The 13,086-nt window shown below is 39.4% G+C and overlaps 1 protein-coding gene across 8 annotated transcripts in view; it reads right to left on the bottom strand.

Moving 5' to 3' along the window:
• LOC149849003 (uncharacterized) overlaps nt 1-13,086 on the bottom strand; it is a 37,465-nt gene extending 24,379 nt beyond the window's left edge. For 3 of the 8 annotated variants that reach the window (XM_089998345.1, XM_089998359.1, XM_089998385.1), the window contains exons 1-2: nt 12,957-13,086; nt 6,937-9,848 (exon numbers count right to left, since the gene is read on the bottom strand). The gene's annotated coding sequence lies outside the window, so the exon portion shown is untranslated. Of the gene's footprint in view, nt 1-3,734; nt 3,828-6,936; nt 9,849-12,956 lie in introns of all 8 variants that reach the window. The other 5 variants (XM_089998351.1, XM_089998366.1, XM_089998379.1 and 2 more) reach the window with 4 other exon arrangements.

Below are 13,086 nucleotides of genomic sequence, written 5' to 3'. Positions count from 1 at the left end.
AATCACTGGGTTTAAATGTTGGAAATGGGGAGCTAGTGGGGAGTGATGGACTCAATAGGTATGCCTACTGTGTGTATGCATGCTGGGAGTATGTGATGAAAATATGCACAGATATATATGAAAAATGTGACAAACCGTTGTTAACATGTGATGGTATTTACAAGTTATGAATGCTAATACACATATCAAATGCAGATGAAGTAAACTAAATATCAAATAAAAGCAAAATAATGCTGAATCCAGGGGTTCAATGTTTACGAATGTAGATGACACATAAAAGAAACACAGAAAAATGCTTAACATGAGAGTGATATTCAGAGCCAACCACAATAAGGAGAAGACTACGAATCTAAATGACGATGGTTTGCTATGCCCAAATGAACCGGTGATATCATTGAGGGATATCATCGATTATTAAGGTGTAATGCTACTGTAGATGCAAATCAATCTTAACAGAGATTTCTGCAAAATGATAATGGGTTTTGCAATGCGCGTTACCAACAGAAGATTTAATTTCCCCAGAAGTAACTACATGAGGCAATGGGAGCCGAATGTCATAGTAATAATAATAAAAAAAGATAAGAAAAAAAAAGACAAGACTCAATAATTCAATAAAATGATTACAGGGACTGCAAAAGAAAATGAAAGCGTAATGATGTATATATAAAAAAAAAAAGGATGAGAAGGGCCGATGCTAATGTGATTACTTCAGAAAACTTATAAAACAACCACGGGTAATGAGAAATATGAAGAAGCCAGATGAATTTTGATACTGAAACAAGATGCAGAGGTAGATGAACGGGAAAATGGTGATGATTACAGTAAAGAAAATGGCGTAAACAAAATAAAACGAGTCACAAGAAGAAGGGAAAGGAAAAAGAAAGAAAAAAAAATTGTCAGAATATGGAGTATTCCGTTGATTTCACACAAATGTAGACCGATCTTGCCACAAGCAAATCGGTATTACATGGGTATTTCAAAATAAGAACAAGAAAGAAAAAGAAAAAAAAGAAAAAGAGAAACCAATCATGAAAACAAAGGGAAAGGAAGAAGAGAAAGGGGACTTACTGTTTATTCGATCGAGTGTTGGTGCCCCCTCTGGAATATGAAGATGGATCCAATTCTTTTGTTGTCGCTGCTGAAATTGAAGCTCACCTTGGTTCTTCGTTACAGGATTAATCTGGACTACTGAAGGATTGATCGACCATAACCTTGTTTTGCAGAAGAGGACTTAATGTTCAACCGCGTAGTTGATGCTTCGTGATTGAAGTTTTTTCAATCAATGGGGAAGACCAATAGAGCAGAAGAAGAAGACGGATCGGAGGGAGGAGGATCGAGAAGAAGAAGATGGAGGTGTAGAAGCTGGATGCCGATTGGGAGCCATGTGCGCTCTTTTTAAAGAGGAAAAGGGGAAGGTTCGGGAGGGTTTGTTGGAGATGGGCGGCCGGAGGTGAATTCGTTGGTGATGGAGGGCTTATGAAGGAGAGCACATGGGGGTTCCAGTGTGTCGTGGAAGGGAAGACGAGAAGGGGAGAGAGGCGAGAGTGAGGGGGCTGCGTTCTTTCGCCCCTTCCTCGTTTACGAAGGGTTTTCAAAACCCTAAAATCCGTTTTTACAGAGGAGCCTCCTTGAATTTTCAAGATTTTACAAAGAGGGACTCCCCTTAAAAAAAAAAAAATGATTTTCTCGTAGCTTTTTCCATTTTGTTTTGGTTTTTTTTTTTTTGTGTTATTCTTCTATTTTTTTGTATTTTTAAGATAAAATCCTAAGATTTACGAGAGATAAAGATTTAAAACTGATTTTTTGTATTTTTGCAAAAATATTTACAAAAGAGAGTTTTCTGAGAAAAAAATTTTTCTCAAAGAGGGGATCGGATCCGATTTGGATCAAAATTGGGTCAGAGCTAAGACTTTGGGTCCGAATTCTAACGAATCCGAGGGATGAATGGAGTTTTTTTTAAAAATTGACCCGATTACTCAGATGACGGAGGTCAGGGGCAAAAAGGTCATTTTTGGGATTTTTGGAAAATTTGGGGTGTTCACAGCTCCTACGACATTCCCCCTTCTCCACTCTTGCCCCCAACCCCCCTTTTCAAGTAAGAGAGAAGAAAGGGAAAAGAAAAAGAAAAAGAAGAAAAAAAAAGTGGTTCTTGTCTTAATGGATGCAGGCATGATGTTCAGATTGGTTATATAGACCAAATTAGAATGGATCAAGTCTATTTGGATCCAGTAAAACAAGACTGGATCTGATTGAACCAAAATATCATAATGGATCATACCCATTGATATAGATCAAATGCATCTAGAGTGGGTCAAGCCTTTGGACTGACTCAGTGCACTTTGGGCCAACTAAATTTGGACCTAAATGTCTGAATAGATCTTATTAAATTTGTTTAGATCCATTCAAACTAGATTGGATCCAAGTACTAGCATTCAAGCTCACCAGTCTTGGAGATTCAAGTGAACTGGATGGGATTTAGTCAACTAGATTGGACCAAGTGGACTCGTTTGAAACCAGTTGAACCAATGAGACCAGGATCGAAACTGAACCAATTATAATTTGGGACTCATGTACATGTATGATGGACTATTGTTTGCATGATATTAAGGTAAGTCCAACTTGATGATTTGGATTTATGTTGATTATCATATGTATATGGGTCAAACTTATGAGTTTTGTGGATAGTTTTGGGTTGGGTAACCCAATATTGGATCCAGATATTGAGATTCAACTGAATGGTTGATACAAAACTCAAAATATACTTTGGATCCAGTTATGATTTGAATTGGATCATCACCTGTTTGGATCCAGTTATGATTTGAATTGGATCATCACCTGGGAGAGGCTGATCAATCTGACAACAACACTATGCTGGAAACTCATAGCTCAACAAGTGCAAACTGCTATTTGGATCAAGGAAGCAAATCAGTCATGTCGTCTAGAGCATGCTAAGGAGAAAATTTTGAATTTATGTGTCTCATGAAATGATAGGAAACCATCATGGCAAACACCACTAAAGAATTGTGTTAATCTTAGTCCTAGAGAAGAAGAAATTAAGAAGCTCCCTTCAAAACCAGAACGTCTTTCTGTATATTCTAAGAGTCTGGAAACTACAGGTTTGTATTTTATTTATATTCATCTAATCATCAATGTGAAATATTGTTTAAGTGCATAGTTTTTAGTCGGTTCCAGATTGCCAATGCTCTAGAACAATGTGCTCTATGTTACAATCTTAATATGGTAACAAACACTGCACTCACAAAAGCATGCTTGTGTGTAAAATCTTTGTTGCCTATATGCTATGTCACATAGGTGGAGGTACAGATGCGGGTGCGGGTGGTGTGAAGGTATATATATATATATATATATATATATATATATATATATATATATATATATATATGTGTACCATAAAATATATTTACAATTCTACAATTATAAGTTTTTAAAACCTAGACGATTTTGGACTTGGTCTGTAACGACCCCAACTCCTACCTTTGAAAAATGCGGAATATTTTTTTTTTTTGAAATAAGAGTCGCGGAAAACTTTCCAGAGACCTGTCCCTACAGTTCCAATTTCAGTTGGATAACCACTCACCACAGAGCAACTTACATTTATCAATCATAACCAATCAACTGAACTCTTTTATTAATGAATCAAAAGAGTAATATGTTCCATGTCAAAAGTGAAATATCAAATTGCAGGAAAATCAGAAGAACTAAAAGAAAATCACAGTAGAGCCACTCTGTCCGTAAGTGAAGCCGTCTGAAACAATTGTGACCCTCGTATCCCTCAGAAGCTAGTCGACTTCACTGCTCACCTGTGCCTGTGAAAAACCAATAAAAAAAAAGGGTCAGAAATCCGAAGAATTCTGCGTACAGGTTTCCCTAATGAATCAAATAAGAAAAAGAGCATAAACAAGATCCATGTAATATTTTGAGGAATACGATTAAAATCAATTAGTAAGTCAATTAACCATTCATGCATAATTAAACATTTAACAAGAGGGAACACGAAATATGCAACATTGATTACAACTTAATCAATAAGGCAATTGAATGTAAAATAGATCAACATCATACAATGATCAACATAAACAACTAAGTGAACAGGTAAACATGCATGAACTAATGCAGAGCAAGAATATGCATGGTTTATGTACAATGCATGAACCATTTATTATCTTCCATTTAAGTTTTCCTCTTTCCATATGCATGTCCTATTAAATGCACACATCCTTAAGTTCCTCTTTTTAATTACAGTGGCCCGCGGATACACCAAACGGGTATAAACCTCGAGGTCAAGTAGGGTTCCCGGGGTAGTTTCACACACAATTTATATTTTATTACCGGGTTCCAAACTTAGCCCTCGACCGATATCAGGAAACAGCACCATCCATCGGAACCTTGGAAAACAGCATCCAAAGTCGGGGACACCAGGGAAAACAGCATCCACTAGCGCCACTTTCTTGGTATACCAAAACAAACTCACAGCTGTGACCAACACACCACTCCCGGGTAAAGTGGCGGACTCTCCCTAAAACCGTGGCCAGGAGAAGAACCTCAATATCGGGTTCAGGGACAACAACGCACACGGAGTTTTTGTATCCTCACAGTCTCCCCAAGACCGGATATCTAAGATTCTCATACTCCAGATGAGATATCCCAGAATGTATATTACACTGTTCTTATTCATTAAGTCCATTTCTTTAAGTTTGCCACACATATGCAAAAGTAAAGTGAAAACCCCGCATCCGCCCTTGCAGGGACCCATTCGGGAATCTAGCCCGTATAAACCACTAGAACAGTATAATAATGTGCCCAAACCATCTTATGTGGTTTAAGTGATGCATTTAAAACATAAGTAAAAGAAAACCAAACCCACGACTCTCCAGGCCGATGATGGTCCATTTAGGCCATCGATGCATCACATAATAAAACCAAGTAGTGTTTACCCATAACACTATGCCAATAATGCCAAAAGCATATACTCTCATGCAATCATACTCGACTATATGCATGTCGTTTATTAAACAGATGCATTTCCTCTATGTGTGTGTCACACACCTCCTCTCATACAGATATAAATCAAAGTAACTTCTTTGAATGTGGGAGTGCATAACTCCAGTATTCTTACCCAAGGAGAATTATCCATAACTAAGTCATGCTCACATTCCAGGTTTCACAACTAGTATGATGAAAAGCAAAACAACATTTACATAATTACTGGCATAGACATTAATCAATTTTGCTACCAAGAAATTTAACAATCATGAAGCAAATGACCACTTACACATGAGTAAAAATAATATAACCATGCAAAGTTGAACTAACACAGATATAATGTAGTCTTATTTGAGAAGCAATGACCCGGCCAATATATTGAAACCAAATTAACAACATAATTAACACGTAACTAAATTTGTATATTAAACATAAACTAAATCATTTCATGTATCAAAACATAAGCAACTTATGAATAATCAGATCAATAGAGAAAATCAGATAACCAAAAGCTTCATAAGATATTAATTGAAATCTTGAATATATATAAATATATATATCCTGATTGTGATCTACCTATCCTAATGTACAGGATTGAGGACAGGGCAGTAGACTCATTCAGGAGCCCCCTCCACAGATCAACCCGAAATCCAAACCCATCTCTCCTTTGAATTTCAGTCGTACCCTTGGTTTCGACATACCCAACAAGAGCTCGGTTCACACCGACTCTTGTGCTCAGCTGGACATGTACCATAAACAGATTTAGTAAGAGAACTTTAAATCTGTATAGATACAGAAACTACATAAGGGGTCAATTTTAAATCCATGTCCAACATGCTAACTCCAAAGAATTCAAGGTCTTTTATACTTATATATACTAAAAAGGAAATCCGCGCATGTAAATAGGTCTGAGTTCGTTCACAAATTTAACCACGTAAATCTTTTAACATGCTGTCCACCATATCAGCAGCAACTGTACAGGCCATCAAATCTGGATTTCGTGAGGTTCTGTTTATACCTCCAACAAAAATTTTATCACAGCAGAACAACAATTTCTTAACAAGAGCACCACACACAGTTTTACTTTTTCTTTTTTACCATGATTCGAGACTGTGGCGGTCTCACCCAAACACAAATACCAACATACACCAGACCGTGTGACATATCAATTCGAAATCAACCAACATAAGCTAATTTTTCAGAGCTGCTGGACCTGTTAACTAGTTTCATTTGTTTTTTTTTTTTCTTTTAAAACAGATTCAACAACACAAGACCCAATATAAAAATATTGATTTAACAATATATATATTTTTATGATTATGCAACGAGCCTGTAATAACATGTACATATATATACATAATATGTCATAAAAAATTTCTTTCAATAAGCTGCCAGCACACGAAAATGTTATGTATAGACATCTAACTTCTGTTTTTCTCTTCTTTTGAGGATATGTGACCCAGTCCAAAAATGAAGCCAGACCAGGCCCAAAATCGTTATCCAGCCAACATGTAATCGGCTGGGGCTAAGGCCGAAAAATGCCCAACTGATGCACTCGGATGAGTCCCGGCCACCACCATGCTCGACCCTGAAAACTGAACGGGAGCAACGAACATAGAAAAAAAAAACAGAAATAAAATGCTAACAAGTAAGCAATGCTGAACACTACAAACCAAACACGAGTCTGGGTTTGGGCAGATTCTTGGCTTCAAGTCTGAAATGCAACAAACAGTAAAAAGAAGCACAAACACCAGAGATAGAGTGGAAAACTGTACATACAAGAAAAAAATCAAGATCTACCACACCCCTTTTACGTATCTCAGGGTAAACACTTAGAGTTACCCTTTTTCCCAGGAATTCCTCTCAAAAACACCACATGAAAAATCAAACTTATGATCAAATTCTCATCCGAAGCAAGAGGGGAACCCGTACCTCTTACGGTGGTTTTCCGGTGATCTTTCCGGCGATCGGAGGCTGGATTCGTGCCCCGTGCGGCTGCTGTGACAGGGTACCCACCGCGGCTGCGGTGGCTGCTGGTGGGTGCTGTTTTCCGGCGACCTACTCCTCAAAGCTCGCCCACACGAGAGAGGGAGAAAAACGAGGGAAGAGAGATCGAGGGAGATGAGAAACGAGGGAGACGAGGGAGAGACCCCCTCGATACGCCCTTTTATCGACTGATCCCCCCCCTTCCATGCCGAGATGGATGGGGATCAGTTACGCCAGTCGAGCCCCCCTTTCCTTTCTGGATATTGCAGGAATCGTGCCCTAGGCACGATTCTTGCTCCTTCCTCATTTTAAAACAAGAGCAGCCCGATATAGGGTTTAAAAACCCTATCGGGTTATGGATCCGGGTCGGGTCCGACCCGGGTCCAAAAGCTTTCCTGCCATTAAATTACATTTTAAACTTTTTTTTTCTTTTAACGAGGAGGCTGGGTCCGGGTCTGCGACCTGCGGCTTAGGATCCAACCCGACCGGACCCTTGCCTCCCACTTGGTATGGATTCACGGATTGGATCCAAATGGATCCAATCGTGGATCCCCTAAAAATACTCATATATTATATATTTTTATATATATATTTAATCCCGTATACAAATATATAGGTTATTTTACCTATATCTATATGGATCCTATCTGGGTATCGGATCCGAAATGTGGATCCCAAGCCCATACATACATTATATACGTAGTTATGTCTTAAATAATTCGCCAAATTGAAAATTTTTGCACTTATGTAATTACATATATGTTTTACGAGATAATTACATATATAAAGACCCCTTTATGGACCCCGGATCTGCGACTTGGATCCCGGGCCCAAATCACATTGTTAAGAAATATATATCATAATATATTTAAATAAAAACCTAAAAATTAAGGTTATTACATCCCTACCCTCTTAAAAGAATTTCGTCCGCGAAATTAGAACATACTAACGGTGAGTAGTACCAAAATTAAATATATCATAGGCCTAAAGGTCGATAACCAAGAGGATACCTTCGATCAAAACAGTCCCATCCTCCTGCGTAGAGGTTGTAACAGCATAAACTCTCCCGTTGGTCTTTCTTTGGCCTTGTTGCTGAGGTCTCTGTTGTTGTTGTTGTAGCTGCTGCTGTCCTCCCTGAGCTGCTGGCGGGTTGGGACAGTAGGGAGCAATGTGCCCTGGCTGCTGGCACCGATAGCAAACTCCCTTGAACAACGGACAAAAACCTTGTGGATGACTTTCATTACATCTATGACACATTGATTGGGCTTTCCCCTGCTGTTGCCTCTGCTGAGGTTGTCCCTGATGCGCACCCCGCTGACGTCCTTCCTAAGTTCGCTGCTTCTTGCCAACCTGAGTCTTTTCGCCTATCGGCGGGTCCTTCCTTTTTCCGCCCGAAGCATTCCCTCCATTCGTGCCTCCCTTATGTGATACATTCCGAGACCTCTCCCAGTCCTCGGTCAGTACGGTGGCCGACTCGATCGCCTCAGCCAGGGTAGAAGGACGACCCCCGAGCACACGAGTCCTTAACCCATCTTTCAGTCCACGCACGAATCTAGCCGCCCTTGCCTTCTCATTCTTGAAGAGGTTTGGGCTATACTTCTCAAGACTCCGGAACTTAGTAGCGTATTCCACTAGACTCATGGTCCCTTGAGTCAGATCGAGGAACCTTTGTTGCATTTGCTCCTCAGCGTAAGGGGGAAAGTAGGCGTCCAGAAACTCCTACCTGAACGTCTCCCAAGGAATCTCATCCCAATCAGCAAATTTCACCCTTCGCAGGGTGTCCCACCAGTTCATGGCATCGCCCTTTAAGCGGTAAGTGCCAAAGGGCGTCTTTCTCTCCTCAGGGACAAGTAAGACATCAAACACTCGCTCAATCTCCTCGACCCAGCTCGCAGCGGCCTCTGGGTCTGCCTTTCCTGAAAAAGAAGGCGGGTCCAACTTCAGAAACCTCTCGAACGAAACGCCACCTGCGTTGGGAACAATATTGACCGGAGGGTCACGAGTCGCTGCCTGCACGGCCGCCTGTGCAGCTGCCTGTGCCGCTTGGGCCGTTTGTGCAGCTTAAGCCGTCATAGTCTCTGTCAGGGTATGGATGGCTTCCATCATGAAATCCCCTTGCTCCTGCCAGTCTAAGGGAGCAGCAGTAGAGGACGAAGCACCTCTGCGGGTATAATGCGCCATCTACAACGTACATCCTTTCTTCAAATTAGACTCCTATTGATCCTACTCCCTTAAGGTTGATCACGAACAATAATTGTTCATGAAATCACACCAAGACTTATTAAATTCACAACAAGGAATATTAAACTATAATTTCAATCAATCACACAAAATTCACATACTTAAAGTAAAAGTATTAAATAGTCATACCAGTGAAGAAGACTGCTCTGGAGGACGAGTCACACTTGTCGACGCTTCATGACAGTGCTCATATACCAAAATTTAGAAATTTAACACAAGAAAGATGATAAAAGTGTAAGTCTTTGTGGTTGCTTTGATACCAAACCTGTAACGACCCCAACTCCTACCTTTGAAAAATGCGGAATATTTTTTTTTTTTTGAAATAAGAGTCGCGGAAAACTTCCCAGAGACCTGGGGTCCCTACAGTTCCAATTTCAGTTGGATAACCACTCACCACAAAGCAACTTACATTTATCAATCATAACCAATCAACTGAACTCTTTTATTAATGAATCAAAAGAGTAATATGTTCCATGTCAAAAGTGAAATATCAAATTGCAGGAAAATCAGAAGAACTAAAAGAAAATCACAGTAGAGCCACTCTGTCCGTAAGTGAAGCCGTCTGAAACAATTGTGACCCTCGTATCCCTCAGAAGCTAGTCGACTTCACTGCTCACCTGTGCTTGTGAAAAACCAATAAAAAAAAAGGGTCAGAAATCCGAAGAATTCTGCGTACAGGTTTCCTTAATGAATCAAATAAGAAAAAGAGCATAAACAAGATCCATGTAATATTTTGAGGAATACGATTAAAATCAATTAGTAAGTCAATTAACCATTCATGCATAATTAAACATTTAACAAGAGGGAACACGAAATATGCAACATTGATTACAACTTAATCAATAAGGCAATTGCATGTAAAATAGATCAACATCATACAATGATCAACATAAACAACTAAGTGAACAGGTAAACATGCATGAACTAATGCAGAGCAAGAATATGCATGGTTTATGTACAATGCATGAACCATTTATTATCTTCCATTTAAGTTTTCCTCTTTCCATATGCATGTCCTATTAAATGCACACATCCTTAAGTTCCTCTTTTTAATTACAGTGGCCCGCGGATACACCAAACGGGTACAAACCTCGAGGTCAAGTAGGGTTCCCGGGGTAGTTTCACACACAATTTATATTTTATTACCGGGTTCCAAACTTAGCCCTCGACCGATATCAGGAAACAGCACCATCCATCGGAACCTTGGAAAACAGCATCCAAAGTCGGGGACACCAGGGAAAACAGCATCCACTAGCGCCACTTTCTTGGTATACCAAAACAAACTCACAGCTGTGACCAACACACCACTCCCGGGTAAAGTGGCGGACTCTCCCTAAAACCGTGGCCAGGAGAAGAACCTCAATATCGGGTTCAGGGGCAACAACGCACACGGAGTTTTTGTATCCTCACAGTCTCCCCAAGACCGGATATCTAAGATTCTCATACTCCAGATGAGATATCCCAGAATGTATATTACACTGTTCTTATTCATTAAGTCCATTTCTTTAAGTTTGCCACACATATGCAAAAGTAAAGTGAAAACCCCGCATCCGCCCTTGCAGGGACCCATTCGGGACTCTAGCCCGTATAAACCACTAGAATAGTATAATAATGTGCCCAAACCATCTTATGTGGTTTAAGTGATGCATTTAAAACATAAGTAAAAGAAAACCAAACCCACGACTCTCCAGGCCGATGATGGTCCATTTAGGCCATCGATGCATCACATAATAAAACCAAGTAGTGTTTACCCATAACACTATGCCAATAATGCCAAAAGCATATACTCTCATGCAATCATACTCGACTATATGCATGTCGTTTATTAAACAGATGCATTTCCTCTATGTGTGTGTCACACACCTCTCATACAGATATAAATCAAAGTAACTTCTTTGAATGTGGGAGTGCATAACTCCAGTATTCTTACCCAAGGAGAATTATCCATAACTAAGTCATGCTCACATTCCAGGTTTCACAACTAGTATGATGAAAAGCAAAACAACATTTACATAATTACTGGCATAGACATTAATCAATTTTGCTACCAAGAAATTTAACAATCATGAAGCAAATGACCACTTACACATGAGTAAAAATAATATAACCATGCAAAGCTGAACTAACACAGATATAATGTAGTCTTATTTGAGAAGCAATGACCCGGCCAATATATTGAAACCAAATTAACAACATAATTAACACGTAACTAAATTTGTATATTAAACATAAACTAAATCATTTCATGTATCAAAACATAAGCAACTTATGAATAATCAGATCAATAGAGAAAATCAGATAACCAAAAGCTTCATAAGATATTAATTGAAATCTTGAATATATATAAATATATATATCCTGATTGTGATCTACCTATCCTAATGTACAGGATTGAGGACAGGGCAGTAGACTCATTCAGGAGCCCCCTCCACAGATCAACCCGAAATCCAAACCCATCTCTCCTTTGAATTTCAGTCGTACCCTTGGTTTCGACATACCCAACAAGAGCTCGGTTCACACCGACTCTTGTGCTCAGCTGGACATGTACCATAAACAGATTTAGTAAGAGAACTTTAAATCTGTATAGATACAGAAACTACATAAGGGGTCAATTTTAAATCCATGTCCAACATGCTAACTCCAAAGAATTCAAGGTCTTTTATACTTATATATACTAAAAAGGAAATCCGCGCATGTAAATAGGTCTGAGTTCGTTCACAAATTTAACCACGTAAATCTTTTAACATGCTGTCCACCATATCAGCAGCAACTGTACAGGCCATCAAATCTGGATTTCGTGAGGTTCTGTTTATACCTCCAACAAAAATTTTATCACAGCAGAACAACAATTTCTTAACAAGAGCACCACACACAGTTTTACTTTTTCTTTTTTACCATGATTCGAGACTGTGGCGGTCTCACCCAAACACAAATACCAACATACACCAGACCGTGTGACATATCAATTCGAAATCAACCAACATAAGCTAATTTTTCAGAGCTGCTGGACCTGTTAACTAGTTTCATTTGTTTTTTTTTTTTTCTTTTAAAACAGATTCAACAACACAAGACCCAATATAAAAATATTGATTTAACAATATATATATTTTTATGATTATGCAACGAGCCTGTAATAACATGTACATATATATACATAATATGTCATAAAAAATTTCTTTCAATAAGCTGCCAGCACACGAAAATGTTATGTATAGACATCTAACTTCTGTTTTTCTCTTCTTTTGAGGATATGTGACCCCAGTCCAAAAATGAAGCCACACCAGGCCCAAAATCGTTATCCAGCCAACATGTAATCGGCTGGGGCTAAGGCCGAAAAATGCCCAACTGATGCACTCGGATGAGTCCCGGCCACCACCATGCTCGACCCTGAAAACTGAACGGGAGCAACGAACATAGAAAAAAAAAACAGAAATAAAATGCTAACAAGTAAGCAATGCTGAACACTACAAACCAAACACGAGTCTGGGTTTGGGCAGATTCTTGGCTTCAAGTCTGAAATGCAACAAACAGTAAAAAGAAGCACAAACACCAGAGATAGAGTGGAAAACTGTACATACAAGAAAAAAATCAAGATCTACCACACCCCTTTTACGTATCTCAGGGTAAACACTTAGAGTTACCCTTTTTCCCAGGAATTCCTCTCAAAAACACCACATGAAAAATCAAACTTATGATCAAATTCTCATCCGAAGCAAGAGGGGAACCCGTACCTCTTACGGTGGTTTTCCGGTGATCTTTCCGGCGATCGGAGGCTGGATTCGTGCCCGTGCGGCTGCTGTGACAGGGTACCCACCGCGGCTGCGGTGGCTGCTGGTGGGTGCTGTTTTCCGGCGA

The sequence above is a fragment of the Nuphar pumila genome, chromosome 1 (genome assembly GCF_984573655.1).
Source record: "Nuphar pumila chromosome 1, dmNupPumi1.hap1.1, whole genome shotgun sequence".
NCBI classification, from domain to species: domain Eukaryota; kingdom Viridiplantae; phylum Streptophyta; class Magnoliopsida; order Nymphaeales; family Nymphaeaceae; genus Nuphar; species Nuphar pumila.
Note: the sequence above shows the minus strand (reverse complement) of the source record. Positions and strands in the feature narration are given on the sequence as shown.